At 41.8% G+C, this 13,516-nt stretch overlaps 1 protein-coding gene across 2 annotated transcripts in view; it reads right to left on the bottom strand.

The window, feature by feature from the left end:
* The window catches only part of LOC139408627 (T-box transcription factor TBX3-like), a 31,819-nt gene extending 18,818 nt beyond the window's left edge, over window positions 1–13,001 (bottom strand). Inside the window, exon 1 of one of the 2 annotated variants that reach the window (XM_071152740.1) lies at window positions 12,906–13,001. The gene's annotated coding sequence lies outside the window, so the exon portion shown is untranslated. The remainder of the gene's footprint in view (window positions 1–12,905) is intronic. The other variant, XM_071152736.1, reaches the window with a different exon arrangement.
* Between the last annotated feature and the right edge of the window lie 515 nt (window positions 13,002–13,516).

Genomic DNA, 13,516 nt, shown 5'->3' with positions numbered 1-13,516 from the left:
ATGTCCATGCACGCCTCATGCTAACAATCCACCCCCCGACACGTACAATTCTTCCATAAATAACACCATTTATTTTACAATCAAAATGGTTGTTTTCTCGTTTTGTATCCTAAAATGGCCTAATGATTTGTTCGTTTCAAGTCATAGAGCACTGCTTTAATAAAAGGCACATTGCAGACGGATCTTCCATTGGCTCCCTGCATATTATAGGCTATCTTTACTTGGTGTTTCCACATTTAAAGTTGTCAGCGTCTTGTGACATTTGAAACATGCGGCTGGCCATATTTACAAAGGCAGCCAATACAACTGAACGATAAGTAGGATGCGATCAGAAGTTGTGCTTTGCCTTATTGAAGTTCCCGCAGATGTTTTGCATAGAGACATTTTTGGTGTAATGAGGGGGAGTGTTTGAACGTCAACTGAACCTGGTTGGACTAGCATCTACTGTAACATCAAATAGAATAGGAGGGGTAGGGTCTCCATTCACTTTTGCAAAGGTTGAAAAAAAGATTTGCTGGGGGAAAAATGTGACTGCATTTTAAGTTAACTGTTATGGTGATATCATTGGTTGTCATGCACACCTAAAGAGTAAATAACAACGTGATTACAAAAGACACATTCAAAAGTTATACTGGGCACACAATTGCAAGCATGCATTAACACCACGTGCTTACAAGCATGCACATTCCTTAAGAATTTAAGCAATTGCCATTGTCAGATAAGTTTAAGCCACTATAGGCTATTTAAAACAATGATAGAAATGTATTGGAAATACAACTATGGGCCTACGTTAACACCTGTTGTAGGCCTCCTGTCCTGTTCCTATTTGATAGTGAAACCTGTAACGTTCCCAGGCCTTTGTAGTTGTGTGCTGTTGTGCAGATAAGCAAACATTCAGTTCTGTGCTAAAATGTCAGTGTGTGTATTCGGATGGATCTGATACATACAAGACACATGCACACAAACCATTCAACCAACCAATTAAAATCCGTTTAGGAAAAATCTTAGGTTTCAAACCGTGGCACTAAAAAGCCTGTAACCTTTACGCATCAGGGTCATCCGCCTAATAAGATCCATAGCCCATAGTGAAGCCACAGGCCTTCACAAATGTTCCTGGCGACCTACTTGGGCCCCTTGGACCTTTGACATAAATCGCAAATTAATTGGTCACTGTATTAAGAATAAGGTGGGATTCCAGTTAATTAGTCGAGAAATGAGGAAGATTGAACTTTAGGCCTATATGATTTGTTCACTGCCCCTCGTTTGTTAGTAGGGATTTGCGGTGGATCAGCTTTTGTGCGCAACAAATTAGAAGTGAGTAGCTTGGTGCCGATGTACAGTGTCGTTTAGTGAACTGGCGACAGCTCGGATTCATGGGAAAAACTTAAAGGAGACCCGCATTATCAGGACCTCATTATCTCATGTCTGAAACCATCTTTTGAGAACAATCCCTAATCAAGAGTGGCACAGACCTACTTTGCTGAGCACTGGGTGAAATGGGGCTTCTTTCTCTCTCTCTCTCTCTCTCTCTCTCTCTCTCTCTCTCTCTCTCTCTATTCAAGGGGCTTCTCTCTCTCTCTCTCTCTCTCAATTCAAGGGGCTTTATTGGCATGGGAAACATATGTTTACATTGCCAAAGCAAGTGAAATGGATAAACAAAAGTGAAATAAACAATAAAACGTGAACAGTAAATATTACACTAACTCAAGTTCCTCTATCTGTCCATGGTGCAACAATATAAAGACGGTTGCAGTTAGGAGGAGTTAGGAGATCAACACTTTTGAGACAAGCATTAAAAGTAACATAATTGAATGATCATGCTTTATCAGCCTGGTCTCATAGACGTAACATAGTAAATGTAAATCCGGGACACTCAATTACTATGATATGTTACATTTGGTAAGGTAACATGAGACAGAAGGTTACTTATGGCAAAAACGAAAGTAGGGGGGCTTCGGGATTATGTGGGTGGATAACGTGAATGTCCAACAACCTGATGGTTGCGTGTTCAAATCTCATCACAGACAACTTTAGCATTTTAACTACTTACAACTTTTTTTTAATCTACTTTGCGACTACTTTGCATGTTACCTAACCCTTCCCATTACCCTAACCTTAACCTAAATACTTACCCTAACCTTAAACCTAACCTATCCTAGCTAACGTTAGCCACCTAGCTAATGTTAGCGTTTTCCACCTAGCTAACATTAGCCACAACAAATTGGAATTCAGAACATATCATACGTTTTGCAAATTCGTAACATATTGTATGAATTGCAATTCCTTACATTTGTAAATCGTAACATATCATACAAAATGGATGATGGACATTAATACATACCATACCAAACATAACATATCATACTGATTAGAGGGCCCGGATTTACATTTACTATGTTATGTCTACCCCTGAGTCCAGGTTGGCTTTATTCATGTGTCGTGTTTGTGTTTGAGTGCTAGAGTTATCATCAAGGGTGAGATATAATGTAGCAACAACAATGTTATGCCTTAAAGTGGAGCCATTTGCAGATGTTTATTTAACTCTTAGTTTATTTATTTACATATTCACTTATTATATTACTGTGGAGATTGGTCTAATCACACTTGAATGGGGAGACTAATTTTGTAGATAGTGGTTTAAATAATAGAAAACTATTTTACAAGTTACCATTTCTCTCCAAATTTCCAAACGAATAGTTGTTGGTCCATAATAAATTCCCGTGGGACGGATTGTGCTTGTTTAGGCTTATATGACCTTTAATAAACTTTGCTCATGGACAATACATTGCTAATGAAATATCCATTGGCTTGCTAATGTCCATATTATCAAGATACCAACCATAAATATTAGTTTGAAGCAGCTATGCAGTGAATACTCCAACTTAAAAAATCAATAACTCCCAACACGTCTGTAAAATTATGAACTTCCAAGTATGCAGTATCATGTTGTCCTTCTTGGTACAGGGAAAGAAAGGTGGTTCATTTGATTGGCCATAAACCATTAAGTTACCTTCAGGTGAGTGTCACAGGGAGTGTAAAGTAAAGATTGCCAGAGAGATTTACACCATGTCTCCTCAAATAGACAGCCATATAGCCTATAGAGATGGCCGGTGGAGCCAGGTTGTCTGGGCTCTGCAAGACACCTCCCCTCGAGTCTGGATTAAACGTCACCCTAAAAAATGACTATCAACGCACGCACTGTAAACAAATGATTATGCTGGGTGCCTGGCGCTCCACTACCATGTTTAAAGGCAAGTTATTTAAATGGAGCAGCACAAATCGCAGAGCGCCGGCGACCAGTGTTCTCTCTTCCTTGTACTCGTCGGTCCACCCCACCGCTGACATGTGTGCATTAACCTTCTCTCATTTTGCTGGGCAGCGGCCGGCTCGCCCTGCTGCGGTGTAAATAGTAGAGAGTGTTTGATGTTATGGCTATGGGTTTAGGAGTCTCCAGTCTGTTGCGGGTCACTTGTTTCAAAAGAAATCTCTGCGAGACAGAGTAACTTCTTGACAAACCTGTTATTTCTGGGCTTTTAACTTCGCAAAGCAGCTTTCTGATATGAAAAGTAATAGCCATGTTTAGCTGTTGAATAATCATAAATAATCTAATAACTAAACTCGTATAACTAAACTCGTACGGCCCAGTACAGCACTGGGGCCAAGCTTCCTGTCATCCAGGACTTCTATACCAGGTGGTGTCAGAGGAAGGCGCTAAAAATTGTCAGACTCAGGCCTCGCTAGTCATAGACTGTTCTCTCTGCTACCGCACGGCAAGCGGTACCGGAGCGCCAAGTCTAGGTCCAAAAGGCTCCTGAATAGCTTCTACCCCCAAGCCATAAGACTCCTGAACAGCTAATCAAATGGCTACCCAGACTATTTGCATCCCCCCTACCTACATGTACATATTACCTCAATTACATCGACACCGGTGCCCCCTGTATATAGCTCCGCTATTGATATTTACTGCTGCTCTTGAATTATTTGTTATTCTTATCTCTTACTTTTATTTTTAATTGTTTTAGGTATTTTCTTAAAACTGCGTTATTGGTTAAGGGCTTGTAAGTAAGCATTTCACTGTAAGGTCTACTACACCTGTTGTATTCGGCGCATGTGACGAATACAATTTGATTTGATTTATTTTATTTGTATCGGCATTAACATAAATCTTAACGGGTAGTACCCTAACGGAGAGGAATCAATGCCATTTAATTTAGAATAATTTGGTTAATCAGACATAGGCCTACACACAGCAACAGTTATTGGGTGACACATTTTCAGCAAAAACAATGAATTTTGCATCATCATTAAATTTATCCCGTGAGACTAATACCTCAATCATCCGGGCATAGGTTAGAGCCTAACAGGAGAAGAAATGTATCAGGGTATTTTGGTGGAATCGACAATATAGGCTATCACTGCAGGATTACGAACTAATAGGCTACTCGAGATTACACTTTTCTCTCTAAAAAACGTCGAAAATACATATACATAATATGTATATAAATATATGTCGTAGGCCTATAGGTAGCGTTATAATTTGCAACTCAAAGTCATCTAGCCCAGTCAGCATTTCACTTACATTTTTCCACAGTTTTACCTATTTAGCCTACATCACGTCCTCACTGACATAAATGATGAATCCCTGCACATAGGTCTAGGCTCTGGACTAATAAATATGTAGGCTAGGGATGTTACAACATGTTAGCTCATCCTACCATGACTACAAAATGGTTGTAACGCCTCCCTTACGATTTTTTTTTCAGGAGGTAAATGCTGGGTGCAGGGTCGGCTCCCAAATCCTTCAACCTGGTGAAAACAATTAGCGGGATTATAGAGGACGTGGCCTGATCATTAGGTCATTACGCTGCCCTGATGTTAATCCTTAGGGAGATCACTATTTGCTAACACTACACATTTAGTCACAGCCCTCATACACCCACACAGAAGCGTCCCAAGGCTCAACCCTCACACACACACACACAAGCGCCCCAATGCTCAAGTGTTCTGGCTTTTCTTTGAGTATAATGTTTCACAAATAACCTAATCTGTAAATTACGTGATCACCATCATTCATTCATAAGAATACATGATTATAATGAATTGAAATTGAAATAGTTATTAATCAATACTGTTGTTACAATGCAGCTATAATGGATGTTATTCTAAAGATCAACCTTTTGGGGCCAATCTTACTTTTGTCTGTAGGCCTACATCATGACTGATGACTCATGACTTTTGTCTGTAGGTCTACATCATGACTGATGACTCATGACTTTTGTCTGTAGGCCTACATCATGACTGATGACTCATGACTTTTGTCTGTAGGCCTACATCATGACTGATGACTCATGACTTTTGTCTGTAGGCCTACATCATGACTGATGACTCATGACTTTTGTCTGTAGGCCTACATCATGACTGATGACTCATGACTTTTGTCTGTAGGCCTACATCATGACTGGATAAGACTTTCAGGTTTCCAAATTGTATGTCACAATCATTTCATATTTTTCATATAGGCTATTCATTAATATTGTTGGGTTTACAAATATTTCTGGGATCACTTAGGGGTGTAGGCCTAGAGTTAAATAAAGTAAAATAAAATAAAAAAGTTAACAGAATGCTGATCATGACAATTTACTTGACATGGAATATGAATATTCCACAGTAGTTATTTTACCAATAACACATTGAAATGTCTAAAGACGGTTCATTGGGAAAATGCTATAGTTTTCTTTCCTTGACATGTTGGAGAGTGTGCAGCAGTTCCAAATGCAGTTGAAGTAACACAACATTATGCCAAATGAAACATTGTGATTACGGCGCATGCTGCATGCAGGCAACAACAAGCTTTTTGCTTTGTACCAAAACCCTAACGAGTTTGACTGTAGAAAAGCCCTAGAAAAAGCCCTTCTTAGAGTGTATTAACCCTCTAGCGTGTGCTAACTCAGTAGGTTGACCTGAGAGGTCTGTGATGCCAGTCAGAGTTCTGACACTGCTGGTTGGTTCACAGCTCCAGATAGGGAGCTGGAGAGAGAGAGGGAGCTGGAGAGAGAGAGGGAGCTGGAGAGGGAGCAGGAGAGGGAGAGGGAGCTGGAGAGGGAGAGGGAGGTGGAGAGAGAGAGGGAGCTGGAGAGGGAGAGGAAGCTGGAGAGGGAGAGGGAGGTGGAGAGAGAGAGTGAGCTGGAGTGGGAGAGGGAGCTGGAGCTGGAGAGAGAGAGGGAGAGGGAGCTGGAGAGGGAGAGGGAGAGGGAGCTGGAGAGAGAGAGGGAGCTGGAGAGAGAGAGGGAGCTGGAGAGGGAGAGAGAGCTGGAGAGGGAGAGGGAGCAGGAGAGGGAGAGGGAGCTGGAGAGAGAGAGGGAGCTGGCGAGGGAGAGGGAGCTGGAGAGAGAGAGGGAGCTGGCGTGGGAGAGGGAGCTGGCGAGAGAGAGGGAGCTGGAGAGAGAGAGGGAGCTGGAGAGAGAGAGGGAGCTGGCGAGGGAGAGGGAGCTGGAGAGAGAGAGGAGCTGCCGATGGAGATGGAGCTGGCAAGGGAGCTGGAAAAGGAGAGGGAGCTGGCGAGGGAGAGGGAGCTGAAGAGGAAGTGGGAGCTGGAGAGGGAGCTGCCGAGAGAGAGGGAGCTGGTGAGGGAGCTGGAGAGGGAGAGGGAGCTGGCGAGAGAGAGGGAGCTGGCGAGGAAGAGGCAGTGCATTTCAGGCCCCAGATGAAGATAATCTTCCATGACGTGTAATAGGCAGTGTGAAAGTACCTGATATCTGACAGCAATTATAACCTACCAACAGGTTGCTCTAAAAATAAGGAGGACGATTATTGTAGTCTTTTGCTTTCAGCGTTTAGTCATCATCACATCTATGAATACCTTATCAAAGGCAGAGTGGAGTGATATACAGTGCATTCAGAAAGTATTCAGACCGCTTCCCTTTTTCCACATTTTGTTATGTTACATCCTTGTTCAAAAGTCTATTACATTATTGTTTTCCTCTACAATCGTCACACAATACCCCATAATGACAAAGCTAAAACAGGTTTTTAGAAATTTTAGCAAATTTATTTTTAAAAACAAAACAGAAATACCTTATTTACATAAGTATTCAGACCCTTTTCTATGGAACTCGAAATTGAGCTCAGGTGCATCCTGTTTACATAGATCCTCCTTGATGTTGTTTCTACAACTTGATTGGAGTCCACCTGTAGTAAATTCAATTGATTGGTCATGAATTAGAAATGCACACACCTGTCTAAATAATGTTTCACTGTTGACATTGCCAATACCAAGCCTTGAGGTCGAATTAATTGTCCATAGAGCCCCGAGACAGGATTGTGTCGAGGCACAGATCTGGGGAAGGGTACCAAAAAAGTTCTGCAGCATTGAAGGTCCTCAAGAACACAGTGGCTTTGGTCAGGGAGATGACCAAGGACCCAATCATCACTCTGACAGAGCTCCAGAGTTCCTCTGTGGAGATGGGAGAACCTTCCAGAAGGACAACCATCTCTGCAGCACTCCACCATTCAGGCCTTTATGGTAGAGTGGCCAGGTGGAAGCCACTCCTCAGTAAAAGGCACATGACAGCCTGCTTGGAGTTTGCCAAAAGGCACCTAAAGACTCTCAGACAATGAAAAACAAGATTCTCTGGTCTGTTGAAACTAAGATTGAGCTCTTTGGCCTGAATGCCAAGCATCACGTCTGGAGGAAACCTGGCTCCATCTCTACGGTGACGCATGAGGGTGATAGCATCATACTTTGAGAATGTTTTTCAGACTGGGAGACTAGTCAGGATCGAGGGAACGATGAACGGAGCAAAGTACAGAGAGATCCTTGATGAAAACCGTCTCTAGAGCGCTCAGGACCTCAGACTGGGGCGAAGGTTCACCTTCCAACAGGAGAACAACCCTAAGCACACAGCCAAGACAACGCAGGAGTGGCTTTTGGACAAGTCTCTGAATGTCCTTGAGTGGCCCAGCCAGAGCCCGGACTTGAACCCAATCTAACATCTCTGGAGGGCTGGCAGTTGGATCGCTGGTTCAGGTCCCATTTTTTTGACCTTGTTGGAGATCTGACGACATGCCCTTGAGCAGGGCGTCGACGTGCCCTTGAGCAGAGTGTTGACCCTGGTTGCTTCTGTGTGTCGCTCTGGATGGGAGGCTGTTAGATGACTAATGTGATGTAGTTGTTGAGCGGCTTCACTACAAGTGTATTGTATGTTTTAAACATTTAATTAAAAGAAAGAAAACGTCTCTGGAGAGACCTGAACATAGCTGTGCAGTGACGCTCCCCATCCAACTTGACAGAGCTTGAGAGGATCTGCAGAGAAGAATGGGAGAAACTCCCCAAATACAGGCGTGACAAGCTTGTGGCGTCATACCCAAGAAGACTTGAGGCTGTAATCACTGCCAAAGGTGCTTCAACAATGTACTGAATAAAGGGTCTGAAAACTTATGTGAATACTTATGTGATATTGCCGTTTTTAAATAAATACATTTGCAAACATTTCTAAAAAAAATATTTTTGCTTTATAATTATGGGCTATTGTGTGTAGATTGATGAGAAAAAAGGTAACAATTTAATCAATTTTAGAATAAGGCTGTAACTTAACAAAATGTGGAAATAGTCAAGGGGTTTAAATACTTTCTGAATGCACTGCAGGCTCTAGGAAATAGGAAAATCAATGTTTGTTTTTTGTTATAACCTCTTTGGTTTTTACTACGTTTTATGACTTTGAATGGATTAGTGTTTTTAGCTGACCCTTTTATTGATGTCGTTCAATGATATCGTTGACTCATAGACTTTCCCTGCATGTGTAATAGTGTCATAGTCTGCTTATGCTGTTAAGGTTCCAGTCCAAACCTGTATTAATTGAAGTTGTATCCATATGTCAGTCATGTGCATTTGTATTTGTAGTTTGTATAAAATCACACTTATGTATGCATCACAGAGCTTTATGTAGTTTTTTTAGTTTAAAAAAAAGTTAAAACATTATATTTTTTCTATGCAGACCATTCGCAGAGGTCCTGCTATTTCATTCTTATTTTTTACACCCTTAAGTGCATGTTTTGACATGCTTAGAAAATTATTGATAGTGTTGCTGATTTAGTAGATCCATCACAATTATCAGTCATTATTGATAATGGAAGAGTTTTTAGTTGAACATGCATTTTGTGGCATAGCTAATTCATGTAAAGTCAGGTCATGTAAATTCTGGAGACTCCAACATGTATTCTATTTTGAAATGCTGAGAGAACGACTAAAATGATCTAAAAAAGTAAGCCATAATTTGATTCACTCTGAGACCTTTTCTTACCGTCATTCATTCATTCATTTCCCCTTTTCCTTTCTCTGCCATAGGGGGATTTGTATACAGAACTTGGAAATTACAAAATGAAGTGTTCCATCTAGGGCAGCCCATCAGGGAATACAGACAAGGAGACTGAGGGAGCACAAAGAGAGCAGTGATTTCCAAAATGGTTCTGCCGTTGAATGACAATGGCCAGGCCCTTCTGCTGCAGATAAAAACATTCAGAAAAAGGGGAGAAATCAGCCAATTTGATTTGTTGTTGAATCTGGCAGGGAGGGACATCAATACTAAATACATTTTGGCTTGTCAGATTTCAAGGCCTTCATGTATTCTATTATGGCCGAAGGCAGAGATAGAGAAAGAGAGCGAGGACATCTTATCAAGAGGGTCCTGCAATCACTGGAGCTCCACTATGGAATCTTAGGTCCAAGACACTGTGAATATATGCATTGCAGCTTATCATATTTGTTTCATACAGAAGACATATTTCACATTTCTTAAGGATGTACTGACAGAGTATATTGCGCTTTAACAAGTGGGAGAGTTTTTTTTAAAACTGTGACACGTGTAAAGTTAGAGAACTGATAAAGCAGTTATAGATTATATATGAACTAAATCAGAAACATTTGGAGTCTCTTTTATCCATAAGAGTCACTTACACCCACTTCCTAAATAAGATATGATTGTGTGTGTGTGTGTGTGTGTGTGTGTTTGTTATGTCAATACTCCTAATCTTCAGTTCTCCTCATAATGGATGATAGGCCTACATTCTGTTTTAATTGGCAAATGAATGCAATAGATTTGATCAGTTAAAGGTTTTGTTTTGTGCTTCCCTTTGAAATGAGTATTTTCTTTTTACAACACAGACATGGTCGGCTTGACAGGCCCTTTTCATTATGTGTATCACATATTTATTTAGCTTGCTGAGTGATCTGGCCTCATAGGCCTACATTACACCAATATAATAGAAGAGGTTTGCAATGAGATGACCGTAATCTAAACGTCTAACATTTACATTTTCTATAATTCATTGATGTCGAAGGTGTTCTTCACATCGATGTTCGTGACATCCTGTCAAAATCTACCCTAACCTATACTTTCCCCTCATCTATCTTGGACGGGAGGATTTCTATAAATAATTCTCCACTGATAGCCAGCACTGATGCCTCCACGAACAAATCTCTCAGTTACAGCCATCTTGGGAGAAAGCCAGGTCAAAAGCATACTTACATAATAAACAAATACAGGGTTTGACTTGTTCCGGTTTCAGAGAGGAAAGTATTTGGAAGCAGCCAGTGAAACGGCATCGCTATAGTAGGTTGTACTATAGTCTTGAGGTCAGGGGTAGGCAGGGGCAGACTGGGACCAGAAATCGACCCTGGCATTTCTAACACACTGGCCCATTTTCTCCTCGAGGTCCCCACACCGGTCCATTGTTTTCCTTGAGGCCTCCTTGCCTGATGACTCACCCTGAATTGAATTCAGGTGCTCTATTGATCGCTACATACATTCAGTCTGAAACGGCTACGCTAGAAGTTGTTTGTGTGACTTCGAAATGAGGGGTGTTGTACAAAACAAATGAATCAGCGACTGGTTCATCTCTAATAAATATAACCAACCAGAGTATCAACGTTGATAACATCATCATGTATGCCGGCTCTGGCCCAACCCATTGGTTTCTGGGACCAATCAGAATGGTCAGAATGTGTTTGCATTCTAGAAATCGTCAGAAAGGGAAGAAAATCCAGAATCCTCATGGAGAAGAAATGTCAGTTGGCTGGAGCAATGTGGATGGGTAGCCAGGCAAGAGGCCCCCATCATTAGCCAGATAACGATCAAGTTAGACAGGGCCACTAGGCTAAAAATGAACAAGCCCATATGGCATTTGCCTGAAATGCAAGATGGCCTGTCGGCTCCTGGGGGTAAGTTATTCACTTCTTGCAGTGAGTAATATTTGAATGTAGCATGTATGTGGGTGGATGGTCTTTCCCATACCATCTTTGCGTAATTTCAATAGTTACCGTACTTGGTTTGTCTGGTTATAACCTGGCTTCTCTGAAATGATTAGTTTTTTATTTTATAGCATTTAACTGGCAAATTCAAATGTTCAAATATGTGGGACATGGTTTTGTGTATGTAAGGAACAGGGTGTCATATTGAAAATATTAGAAAGAAAAACATTTGGCAACCAAAATCCCCCTTTCATGTGATTGCTGTCATATTGTGTTATTTTTATGCACACATCTATCAGAAAGACGTACAACATTTGAACTGAAGAAAAGGATCTTGAATTTGTATCATTCTAATATTTACAATGATATCTTAAAACCTTGTGGTTTGTACCCTTTAAGCCTAAACCACTGTATAGAAACTATAATCTCTGGTAAATTTAAGACATTACTTTGTTTTTAATATATGGGACATGTGGATGTTCTGGTCTGGTGCATCTTAACAGATGTCTCAGTGTTAGAGCGTTACATAAACCACATGGTCAGTGTGACCAGAAATCTGATCCAGACATGATTCTTCTGCCGTGGCCCTTGGGGTGAAGTGGCTGGGTGGGTGTGTGCTGTCTGTGTGGATGAGTGGGGGTTACGGACATGGTCGTTTGCCATTTATCTCCTCTGTGTGTCTGCTGTAAGACCTGCTACATGAAATATTCAAGGTCCAGTGAAAATGGATCCGCTGATATGGAGTCAGGTTTTTTTTCTTCTCTATCTCTCTCCGGCCATCTCCCCCCGGAGCCTTCCAGGAGCTGCCAGTAGAAGCTAAAGATATCACAGGATGACCAAGTTCAGGGCCCTCCAGGATAATTGATCTCTGCTGTGGTTGTGAGCAATGGGATATCAAGGCCCACAGCCACATATTAAAGCCACTCTCTGATTGGATACTGCATAGACATTGTGACCACCAACCCAGAGCGTTCTAGCCTCTTTTTTCCTGATGGAAAAATGTAAATAAACACATGTAAACATAGAGACCTTAGGGAAATTTCCCCATCCTACCGTTTGGTGATTATTGTTGATAATAATATCAATTGTTTGCCATGTGCTGATCAACTGTTTTGAATTTCTAGCAACATATGGCATAGACATATTTACTTTGACAATTCTTTATACCTACATTTTGTAATCTTTATAGCTCTCTTTTGTCAAATGTTTGTAAACTTCTTAGGTATAATTTGTTTCAGATAGATTTTTTATTTAAAGTTACTGTATATTATTGTGATATTTTATATTTTCCTTCTTGTCCAGTTCTGACACGATAAACAACACAGCATCTGACCCAAAGGCTCAGAGCCACAGGCCGTCATGCAAGTATATATATACACACACACACCAATCTCATACAAAGCACGCACGCACGCACGCACACACACACACACACACACACACACACACACACACACACACACACACACACACACACACACACACACACACACACACACACACACACACACACACACACAGTCATCACTTCAGGTAACACTTCACCTCTAATCAAAGGTCTACAAAGGTCTACAGTACACACACCCCACTCTCATAAAAACAACACACACAGGCACACACATTGTATCAGCAAACCACCGAATACCATTGTGTCACCTACCCAGAGCGCAGTTGTTAGGTGCTCCCCTAAATGTCTGCAGCACTTCACCTCACCTTCTGAATGTGCGAGGCACTGCACCCTGACTAAATGAAAACCAATCTGAGGAAACCAGGAACAACCATAGGCAGGCTCCAGCGGGCTGCCATAAAAAAAGGGCTGCTCCTCGCCTTCAGCCCACTCTATGGATCAATGGGCGGACTGGGAAGCCTCTACAGTACACCCTCCACTGCACCACTGCACCAGGAAACAAGCCAATAACAAAAGATGGGAAAACCCTCACACACTGTACAGAGGATATTTGAACGGTAATGGCAATTTTTTATTACTCACTCACACAAACTGGGCAAGGATGCAAGCAAGGCTTACATTTTTGGGATGATTAATGTTTCCATACCGTGGATCATACTCCAAACTATCTTTAACCCCCACTCCCCAGCCCTGCAGCCATTCTCCAAGCAGCCCCTGGATGGGAGCAGGGGGAGGTATGGGCTGGGCTGTGATCGGTGCAAACATGCAGCAGCAGACAAACAAATCATGTCACGTCTCTGCTGCCGCTGCTGGCAGCGCACTCAAAGGAGCTCCAGAGCTTTGCCAGGGAGGAGGGCGCACTG

Source organism: Oncorhynchus clarkii, chromosome 5 (assembly GCF_045791955.1).
Source record: "Oncorhynchus clarkii lewisi isolate Uvic-CL-2024 chromosome 5, UVic_Ocla_1.0, whole genome shotgun sequence".
NCBI classification, from domain to species: domain Eukaryota; kingdom Metazoa; phylum Chordata; class Actinopteri; order Salmoniformes; family Salmonidae; genus Oncorhynchus; species Oncorhynchus clarkii.
The sequence above is the reverse complement of the archived record's forward strand: the minus strand, read 5'-3'. Positions and strand labels throughout refer to the sequence as shown.